General features: G+C 32.5%; 1 pseudogene; it reads right to left on the bottom strand.

The window, feature by feature from the left end:
• Positions 1–6,426: 6,426 nt before the first annotated feature.
• LOC126699733 (disease resistance protein RPM1-like) lies at positions 6,427–8,525 on the bottom strand (annotated as a pseudogene).
• Positions 8,526–10,088: the final 1,563 nt, after the last annotated feature.

Here is a 10,088-nt window from a genome sequence, read left to right as displayed (position 1 = left end):
TTTATAATACACCTAACATCAAAACTTCTATTTTTTTTACCACTTAATTAAAATATTATTTATTTATCATTTTTTATACTTTTTGAGAGAGAGTGGGGAGTGAGATGTGAGAGGAGAGAGAGAAGGTGAATAAAAAAAAAATTTGAGTAGCAACTTGCTATAGTAGGGTGTTAGTAATAACATCTTATTATAGCAAGGTGCTAAAAAATTTAAAATTTAGCATCATTGATGTAGGGGCTTTTTTAGTGGTTTTGTTGCTAAAAATAGCTTTTAGCATTTATCCCACCTTTGATGAGAATGCTTTTATAATGTTGTCAAACCCTTCAACATGGACGGTTATGTCATGTATTTCCTATTGACAAACAGCTAATACCTACACTTGATACAAACTCCCTCCTAATACTAAAAACATCTAGCTAATATTGATTGATTTTTAAGGTTCATATTTAAGACCTAAATACAATTCTTTAGATATTGTAAAATTTGTCAATTTCTTTTGATAAAAATTAAATTTAACCATGTAACTTGTTTTCAAAAAAAAAAAAAAATCCAACTATGTAACTTAATTTTCTTGAAGAGATGGAAAGCATAGTTCCCTAGTTTGAACATGGCAAAACATCCACACTGCCACGAAATCTTCATGCTCACGCAGGCTATGTTTATGGCAAAACATGTTCCACCCTTCCTTAAGAACATAAACCCTACAGGACTCCCAAGATTTAACATCGTTGAGTATTCCTTGCCTTTTATGTCATACACAATGACATGAATTCCATTAACAACAACTTCGTTCTTGTTTAGCAATCGTAAGAGAAAGTTTTTGACATCTAGTTTGTTCAAGGACAGCCCACTTTGCTCACCCCTTACTAATTGGATGTCAATTACTTCCCAAAAGGCTTAGAGCATGCTTCTATGAAGCTGTTGAGGCTTGGGACTGGTGGGAAATTAGGGGGCTTGTAGGCATAGGCTTTCATGGACAGGCTTAATAACTCTGGTGGTTTTGGCTTGCTAGTATTATTTGATACATGTTGCTTATGTCTAATTTGTTGATTTTTAATTTCATGCAAAGCCAAGGAAGTTTTCTCATCCAAATTGGAATGCTTTTTGTGAAGAAGAATCATGGCAGCATTGTCTTCCTCATTGAATTTGACAAGGAAGTCCTTGCCATTTACTTATTCACTCAGCCTTCTTTTCCCCATAGTTTATTTCAGTATGGAAGTTTTTGTGAGGAAAGGAGTACAGGCTATAAGAGTGTAATATAGTAATGGGATGTAATACATTGAAGCATAAGCAGTGGCTGCACATAATCCCTAATGGGTAAAGAAAAATTGTTCATCAAACTATAATTCATAAATTGTGTGTTCACTATTGGATCCAAAAACAAAATTGTAGGTTTACTAAAAATATTATTTAATTCATTTGAACAATTTGGCTAAGAGGGGTGGTAGAGCGTTAAATAATTTTTAGAGAAAATAAAGAATTTATTTTATTATTATCATAAATCATAAGACGTATAGAGTTGTAAGAGCATAATTATTTCTGGAAAATGAAAATAGATGTGTGAATGCATTGGAATAGGTTGGATTTTTTTTTTCTTTGTAAACCCGACATAAATTTCACATGTTGAGAAATTTTCAACTCAACTTGTTCTATAGGCAACATTTAGGGTTGGGTTGGGTCGTTAGAACCACTTTGTTAGGCCTAACAAAAAGTTTGGGTTTTCATTCACCAATTTAATCCTATTTTTTTATTAAATGATTAAAATTTCATCTAAACTAATTAAATTTCAAAATACTAAAATAAATTAAAAAAATTTATGGGTTTATAAATTCTACAATAAACTAAATTTTTTGATAGGTGTATAAAATCTAAAATAAATTAGATTAAAAATTTTAAAATACATATATATATTTTTTAGATATTAATTAACAGCGGGGGTTGGGTCAGGATTGAAATTTTTGTCAACTTCAACCTGATCCAACCCAAGTTTCAAAAAATAAGGACCCAACCAAACCCTTCAACCCACAAAAGAACAAACCCAGGCATTGGTTTGGACCAAGTTCATCAAATTGGTGGATTTAATGAATCTACACATCAAAGATGAACAAACAAAAGAACTATAAAACTCATTGAAACAATAGAAAACAATTAATGTGGATGTTAATGGTCTATACAAGCTAAATTACATTAAAAAAAAAAAAAAAAAAAAAAAACAGTAGCAATCTTCCTACAAACTGTCACAAAGGCATCTTGGAGTTCAAACTTTTACATTTATTACAAACATTTAAGAAACATAGTCTTGACTATTGATTTATTGAACAACAACCAGAAAACCCAAACAGTACTTAGAATTGGAACTCCAAACAAAATAGGATCATTTTGAAGCAAACTGGGTGAACTCATAATCTTCAGCATCATTCTGCCACGAGTAAAGCAAAAAACCAAACATATGGCTTATTAAAATTGACAAATTCCTGTTCCAAACCACAAATAAGACATCGTAGCCAAACCAAATCTAAGAAATCCCTGTACATACAATTGAAACTCACAAGCATGATTAGGAATATTGACATGCATGAAGGTCACATAATGAAAAAAACTCAGAAAAAGTCGGGGTTACATAAGTCACCATTTTGTATCTTCCAATCACACATCACTCATAGAGTACTAACTTGAAACATATAGTAGGTATTACGCACACATAGAACATGCCTACAAACACACATTCACACATGCCTACACACCAAAAAAAACATATTAAAAACAGTATTTTGACACATGATCTAGAAGCCAATTCATTCTATTTCAAGGAATTTGATGTATATATCAGTTTATGCCAAGTTGGTAACTAAATCAAACTCCAAAGAATTAAGCAATAGCAAGCATTGTTGGGCATGAACATGATTACTTATTTATCATGTCAGAAATCATTAGTTCCAAAAACTTAAGCCATTATAAAGTGGATAAATAATATTAGTCAAGCATGTTACGTACATAAATTTGTCAGTGAAATAACTTAAATGAAGCAAAGTTTTTTTTTTTTTTTTTTTGGGGAGGGGGGGGGGGGGGGGAAGGGGGGTGTAGATGAAAGATAAAAATGAATGCGATAACCATTCATGAAAAAAGATAAAAAGAAGAAGAAATACCAAGAGAATTGAGAAGCTACCTTCATGAAACATTCCCGAACTACTACTAGATGTAGACCTTTGGGATGAACTGTAACACTAAATCACAAAGAGTAACTTATGAGTTATGACTAAGAGTATGATAATAAATTCAAATAGATATTGCTAACTTAGGTAATACAAAGTATCAAGTTGTAGTTCCAATCACATAAAAGAAGAAAAACAAAATTGTTCAACAGGTATTAGTTGGAGATTATGACTTGGATCACTCATTTCTCTTCGTGAGTTTATGACAACCTAACAATGACGAATGCCATAAAAATATATTTCAATGCAAGAGATCTGCTACCTAAAAGAAGAATTGGAAAAATAGATAGAAAAATTGTAAATCTCATTAAGAATTCATATGTAAGTCTTGTGAATCTTCTAGCTAGTTGTTTGTGCATCTCTTGGTTACTAAGGTTAAGAGACGATGCAAAAAGAAAGTACAACCTAAGAGCCAGTCACGGCTCTAGGATTTTTTTTAGGGGGGTCAATAAGAAGATAAATCTTAGATAAAAAAAATGAATCTTGTGGTCTACGTTGTTTCTTTATTACAAATTTGTCCATAGTATTAGCAAGAAAATAAAATATAAACTATTAGTTCACTTGGCATTTAGTTTCATAATACAATGAACATATTAATTATTATTGCTAAGATGAAATCTTGGAAATCATCCATTGTTTTCAAATACAAAAAACATATTAATTCGTATCGCTATGTGAACTTTAATTGTTATTGCTCAAAATTCTTTTATCTATTAGTTTGTTTTAACTCTTTACAATTCTTGTATTTAACAATTCAACTCAACTTTGACAATTATTGTTCTTTGTAATTATATTAAGTGTGTTTGGGTCTTGATTATAAACCAACTTGTTACTTCATCTTTTTTCCTACTATTTGCGGGTCTCATGTGAGTTTCTACTTATGTTATATTTTAGCAAAAAGTTAGATAAATTATTCCCAAATAGATACTAAGAATTTTTTTTTTGTGTCAACATTTACTTTTGTCTTCACTCAATCACTCTTGGCTCATCCCACGCACCAAATCCTCACTCAACAGATAACAAATTATTTTATAAAAAAAAATAACAAATTAAAAGCACTTCAGATTCGACAATTAATTGTTAATTTCAAGGTTTTAGATTAAATTGGTTTGTTGTTGGGCTTTTTTTTGTTTTGTTTAAAAAATACCAAGATATTGGTAAGAGGATTATATTTAAGGTTATTATAGTTGTGCTTAGAAAAAAAAATATAGGATCAAAGTGTTCAAATTTTTATTTTAGAGGGTCAAAACAAATAAAAATTATATATATATATATATATATATATATATGGCCAAGTCAGGGGGCTCATTTGAACCCCCTAGGCTATAGCTAGCACTGCCCATGCTAAGGGCATCTTCACAGAAACAAGGCACAAGTCCCTGTCCCTACATGATCTCCTCAAAACAACAATGTCTCAGCACAAATGGGGAAAATAAGAGGGGACAACATGTATAAAGTCAAGAAAATTATTTCTGAACATGGATAGCAATATTTACACGCCCGTATAGGGGCATCAATGACAAGATGTAGGGAGCATGTGCCAAGCTAAAATGCAAGTACAAAAGACATCCTATCTTAAATTAGACTATACAACTATAACCTCAGTGTGGGAGACTAACAATGTGAGCACTTATCGTTCAAACATCCTATTATCTATGTCAAAAAAAAAAAGGTTGATGAGAAGCAAAGTCAGCACTTGGAAGTTCGAAACAAAAATATTTATATGTAAATAAATCACAGGCTAACGTGTGGCTTACTAAAACAGACAATACATGGTCCAAACCACAAATAAGACATCATAACCAAACCAAATCTAAGAAACCTCTATACATAAAATTGAAAATTAACATGTATGAAAGACACATAATGAAAAATCGAGCAAAAGTTACATAAGTCAATATCTTGTATCTACCAATCACACAATGTCCACAGAGGACTTTCCTTCGAACATATGGTGAGCTTGGCATACCCACATATAGAGCGCATTTATAAACACACTAACATACATGCATATGCACCTTAATACATATATAAACACAACATTAAAAGTCAGAACCTAAAACTAATTCTATCTATTTCGAGGAACTTGATGTGCCTATGCCAAGATGGTAGCTAAAAAAATCTACAAGCAATGAAGCAGTAGAAAGAATTAGTGAGCCTGATTCTACCATAGGTAACATAAATAAATAAATACAGAGATGCGATAAAGTAAAATTAATCGTAAGAAAAGATTATTTATTTATCATGTCAGAAAACATTAGTTCCTTTTCAAAGTGAATTAATAATATAATATAAATTAAGCTTGTTACAAACGTATACAAATTTATTAGTGAAATAGCTTAAATGATGCAATATATATATATTTTAAGGATAAAAGATAAAATAAATGCAATGACCATTCATTTAAAGATAAAAAGTAGAAGAAGAACAGATAGACATGAGAACGTACCTTCTTTAAACATTCCAAATTACTACCAGATGTACAACTTTGGGATGTGCTTCACCTTTGGAAAATCTAATCTTCCTTCTCTCTCAATGCGATTTTTAAGTTCCATTGAGACAGATTTCAAATCCAGTTGTCGAAGATTTTTAAGGTATTCAATGCCCTTGGGCACTGTCTTTAACTCCATGCAGCTGTCAATCTCTAGGGATTTCAGATTTGGCATCACCCCTTTTTCTATTATTATCTCATTCAATGGAGGCAAATTACGAATCTCCAATCTTGTAAGCTTAAGAAAGCCTGTACTGAAACATAGCTGTTGTCCATCATAGGCATTAATAAGTACAAGAAGTCCCAGATGGGGCAAAGCAGCGATGTAAGGGAGTAGATCTTCTTCTAGTCTTGACCAATGCAATTGCAAATTTGTGAGGCTTTGAAGTGAACAAAACCATTGTGGCACCTTCTCTAGTTTTCCAGTCAAAATAAGCTTTCGAAGGTTAGGAGGAGCAGATGAGAGTGCATCCATTCTGAGAGTTTCCTCCTCATTAGTTACCATGATACCCAAGCTCCTAAGACTTGTCATGTTTTGAATTGAGATACATAAATCCGTCTCATTTGCTGCTTTCACTTTTGAAATACCGAATGTGGTCAATTGGGTCATGCTTCGAATTTGTCTTATCAAGTCATCATCTGCTTCAATAGTACCCATAGTTTGCAAATTCTTTAACTGAGTGATATTTGATGGTACTTGCATCCCTGTAAAACATTTGGAAGTCATTCGAGTTTCCAATGTAGCGATAGTACATAATTAGATGCCGCAACTTTTGCAACTTTCCTATTCCACGAGGAAGGGTCTTTATTTGTGTCTCCAATGTCCAAGGTTTCAAGATTAAGGAGCTTTCCTATAGAATTTGGGAGCTTCTTAAGTAAGGTTCCCCTTAAATTCAAATATCTTAAGTTGAATAATTGGAATACTTCATCAGGCAATTCATCAATGGGGGCATCCTCCAAATCTAGAACCCTTAACATTTTACTTTCTAAAGGCAATGTTTTCAACGTCTTGTTAAAAACAAGAAAAGAGCGAATCTTTGACATATTTGTAAATGATTTGAGTTCTCCATCTGTTTTGTGAATTGAAATGTGGCGTGCTCTGCATTCTTTCATTCCTTCTCCTCCATCATGTGCAACACCGAACTTTTCTTTGACTGATATTGATAGAGCAAGCCCTCGCAAAAGATCATGCATTTTACATCTCTGTGGCCTACCAAATTCATTCCTCTTTACAACTTGAAGCATGTTCCTGAAAGTGAGTTTTACTAGATAGCTATCTGCTACTTCTTCTAGAGTGGACCCTTCAACTTTTTCCACAAATCCTTCTGCCATCCATAGCTTAATGAGCCTTTTTCTTCGAATCTCATGATCTTCAGGGAAAATAGAGCAATATAAGAAACAATGCTTCAATTGATATGGTAAATCGTTGAAACTAGGCAACAAAATGCTCTTCACTGCTTCTAGCTCAGGAGTTTTACTTAGATCCCAATTCAAGCTACTATAAATTTGATTCCATTGAGACGTATTCTTGGAGTACATAAGACTGCCCAAAGCCACTATAGCAAGAGGTAGGCCTTGGCATTTTCCCACAAGTTTTTTAGAAAAAGATTCAAGTTCTGGCGGACAGCTTCTGTTTGGACTGCTTAAGAATGCTTTCTTGCAAAAGAGTTCACACGCCTCTTCCGGTTCTAGCAATTGAATATGATGAACATAAGGTATACCAATAAAAGGATGGCCAGCTACATCATCTTTACGAGTTGTAAGGATGATTTTGCTCCTGGATTTGCTCCCAGGATATCTCTCTCGAAGTGATACTTTTAGTTCGTCCAAGACATTTGTGTCCCAAACATCATCTAGGACAAGAAGATATGACTTCTTCTCTAAGTAGCTCACCAGCATTTCTACTAACAGTCTGTAGTTCATGGAATTCAAGTCTGATGGATTTGTTTCCTTCCTTGACTCATAGAATTCCTAAATCATGCTCCTCAGTAAGTGTTCTACATCATATGTTTGGGAGACAGTGATCCATGCATAGCAATCAAAATGTCTCTTTACAGCGGCACTGTTGTAGGTGCTGGCAACTAGTGTGGTCTTGCCAGACCCTCCCATCCCTAAGATTGAAATGACAGTCTGTTGTTCTCTATCCTTCAACCACGTCTTCAATTGTTTTCTTTTATCTTTGATCCCTACAAGTTCATCTTCTTCAACAAACAAAGATGATTCAGAATGCCGCAGAACCCATTTGTGACTATCTTCTGTACTGCTCCCCTCTATGTGCTCACCATGATATTTCTGATTTAACTCTGAAATGGTCTTGATTGTATTATTGATTTTCTGCAACTTGCTGGCTATTTTATGCCTCACGCAAAGAGTCTGTGGAATATAAATTGTGCGGTGAAGGAACCAAGCAAATAGACCCCCAATTTGATGGCTATTGATGTGATACATGAACATATCAATGACATCTTCAACATCATATGCTGTGTTCTTCACTTGTGTCAGCGAAGTTTCCTCTCCGGCACTGCTTGCTCCCTTTTTATCTGCATCTATTAAAAAAGATCGCATTCTCGTCAACTCATGCTGGACATCTTCAATTGCATCACGGACCCCCGTTAACAGCGACGCTTCAGTTGCAACAGCTGAAAGGATATTGTCAATCAAGTGTTGCACTATAGCCGAGTCCATTTTCGCTTTCAAACTCGCTCCTAGCTCTATTGCTGAATTGTTAGGCTCCCCTTCTTCCAATCATATAAGTTGGAACTTGGAGAATAGAGATGAAGGAAGAGAAATAGAGGGTCATGCTCTGACTTGTTGCTCACCACACACAGGCCTACGGCTTAAGAATCAAGGTAAAAGTTAAAATGAATGAAGGAATTTTCCTTATATAGGCTTCTTTAATTTTTTTTTTTTTTTTTTTTTTTTTTTTTTTTTTTTTTTTTTGCATAATACTCTCTCTGTTCCAATTTATTTGACATATTTGAAAAGTCAAATTTTTTAAAGAAATATCATTTATTATCTTGTCTGCCGGTATAAAAATGTATAAATTTTCAAAACTATCCTTAAGTAAATGTATGAGTTTTTTAAAAAAAGAGTTATTCTTAATGAGACAACTAAAAATATGCCCAATTAGATTGATTTTTTTAAATTTTTGTTAGTTTTCTTTTCAAATAGTTTTGAAAATAAAGTAGAAGTATAATAAAAACATTAGTAAATTAATGATTTATATTTTTAGAAACAAGACAATATTTTGAGACATTCCAAAATGGAATAAAGGATAAACGAACTAGGACGGGAGAGAGTAATGGTAAGGGAAGATGAGGGTACCGAATTAAATGGTTATAAAAGGACTAAAATGAAATAATTGATAATTGGAAAAAAAAAATTTACTTTTCTAGTTCGATCAAAACAAAATAATTGAATCTTTCTAAAGAAATATCATTCTTATCTGACTACACAATTAAAACCTTTGAACAGATTATTACTTACTTTATAATAATCGAAGTCAAGATATTAAAAGACATTTCTTTGATTTGCCATTTTAAGAGATGCTTTACATTTTTATTTTATATTTTTTATGGAAGAGATGCTTTACAATTTACATTTCAATTTTTCCTCAATTTATTATTTCTATATTAAGAAACCATAAAGTCATTTCCCATGAGGGACCAGTTTATTTTAATTGTTTTGAAAATTTTCATTTTAAGACAAAAATTTCTATGTTATTTCCAATTTTTAGTGTTTGATTTTACACTCCATCAATTATGGTATGTAATGTGTTTGATTCAAATAAAAATATTTTTTTAAAATTTTTATTTTTTTTAAAATGTAACAATATGCAATTGGTGGAACATAAAATATAACACTCAAAGTTTGATTGTATTGTAGATTTTTATTCCTCTATCATTAATTGACCAAACAATTTGACCTTTTTTTCTTTTCAATCAATAAGTATTACTGATAATAAAAGCATTGCAATTTCAATTACAACCAATACAATTAGACAATGGGTGACGAATGAGAGAAAATAGAAAATTTAATACATAAAATGCAGTGATTCCACTAAGTGAAAAGATAAAAGACCCTTATTTATTCCTCATGAAATACCCCTACACTTGATTCAGACCCAATACAATTTATTTTTAGAAATGAGCATGCGGGCCAACGCTTGGGCTTCTTGACTTAATAGCTTGAAGAATAAAAGAAAAGTGATGAATCCATGATTTATCAACAATAAGGACGTAGAAAAAGATCAAATTTCTTATTTATCTTTCTCCTCGGGATGGCCGAGGATCACTATTACACTTGAGAGAACTTTACAATTTATATTTTGAGTTTGAGTTTTTGTTTTTTCAATCCCTGTTCACTTGAGATCTTTTCCCTTTTAT

Source organism: Quercus robur, chromosome 9 (genome assembly GCF_932294415.1).
Source record: "Quercus robur chromosome 9, dhQueRobu3.1, whole genome shotgun sequence".
NCBI lineage: Eukaryota > Viridiplantae > Streptophyta > Magnoliopsida > Fagales > Fagaceae > Quercus > Quercus robur.
The sequence above is the reverse complement of the archived record's forward strand: the minus strand, read 5'-3'. Positions and strand labels throughout refer to the sequence as shown.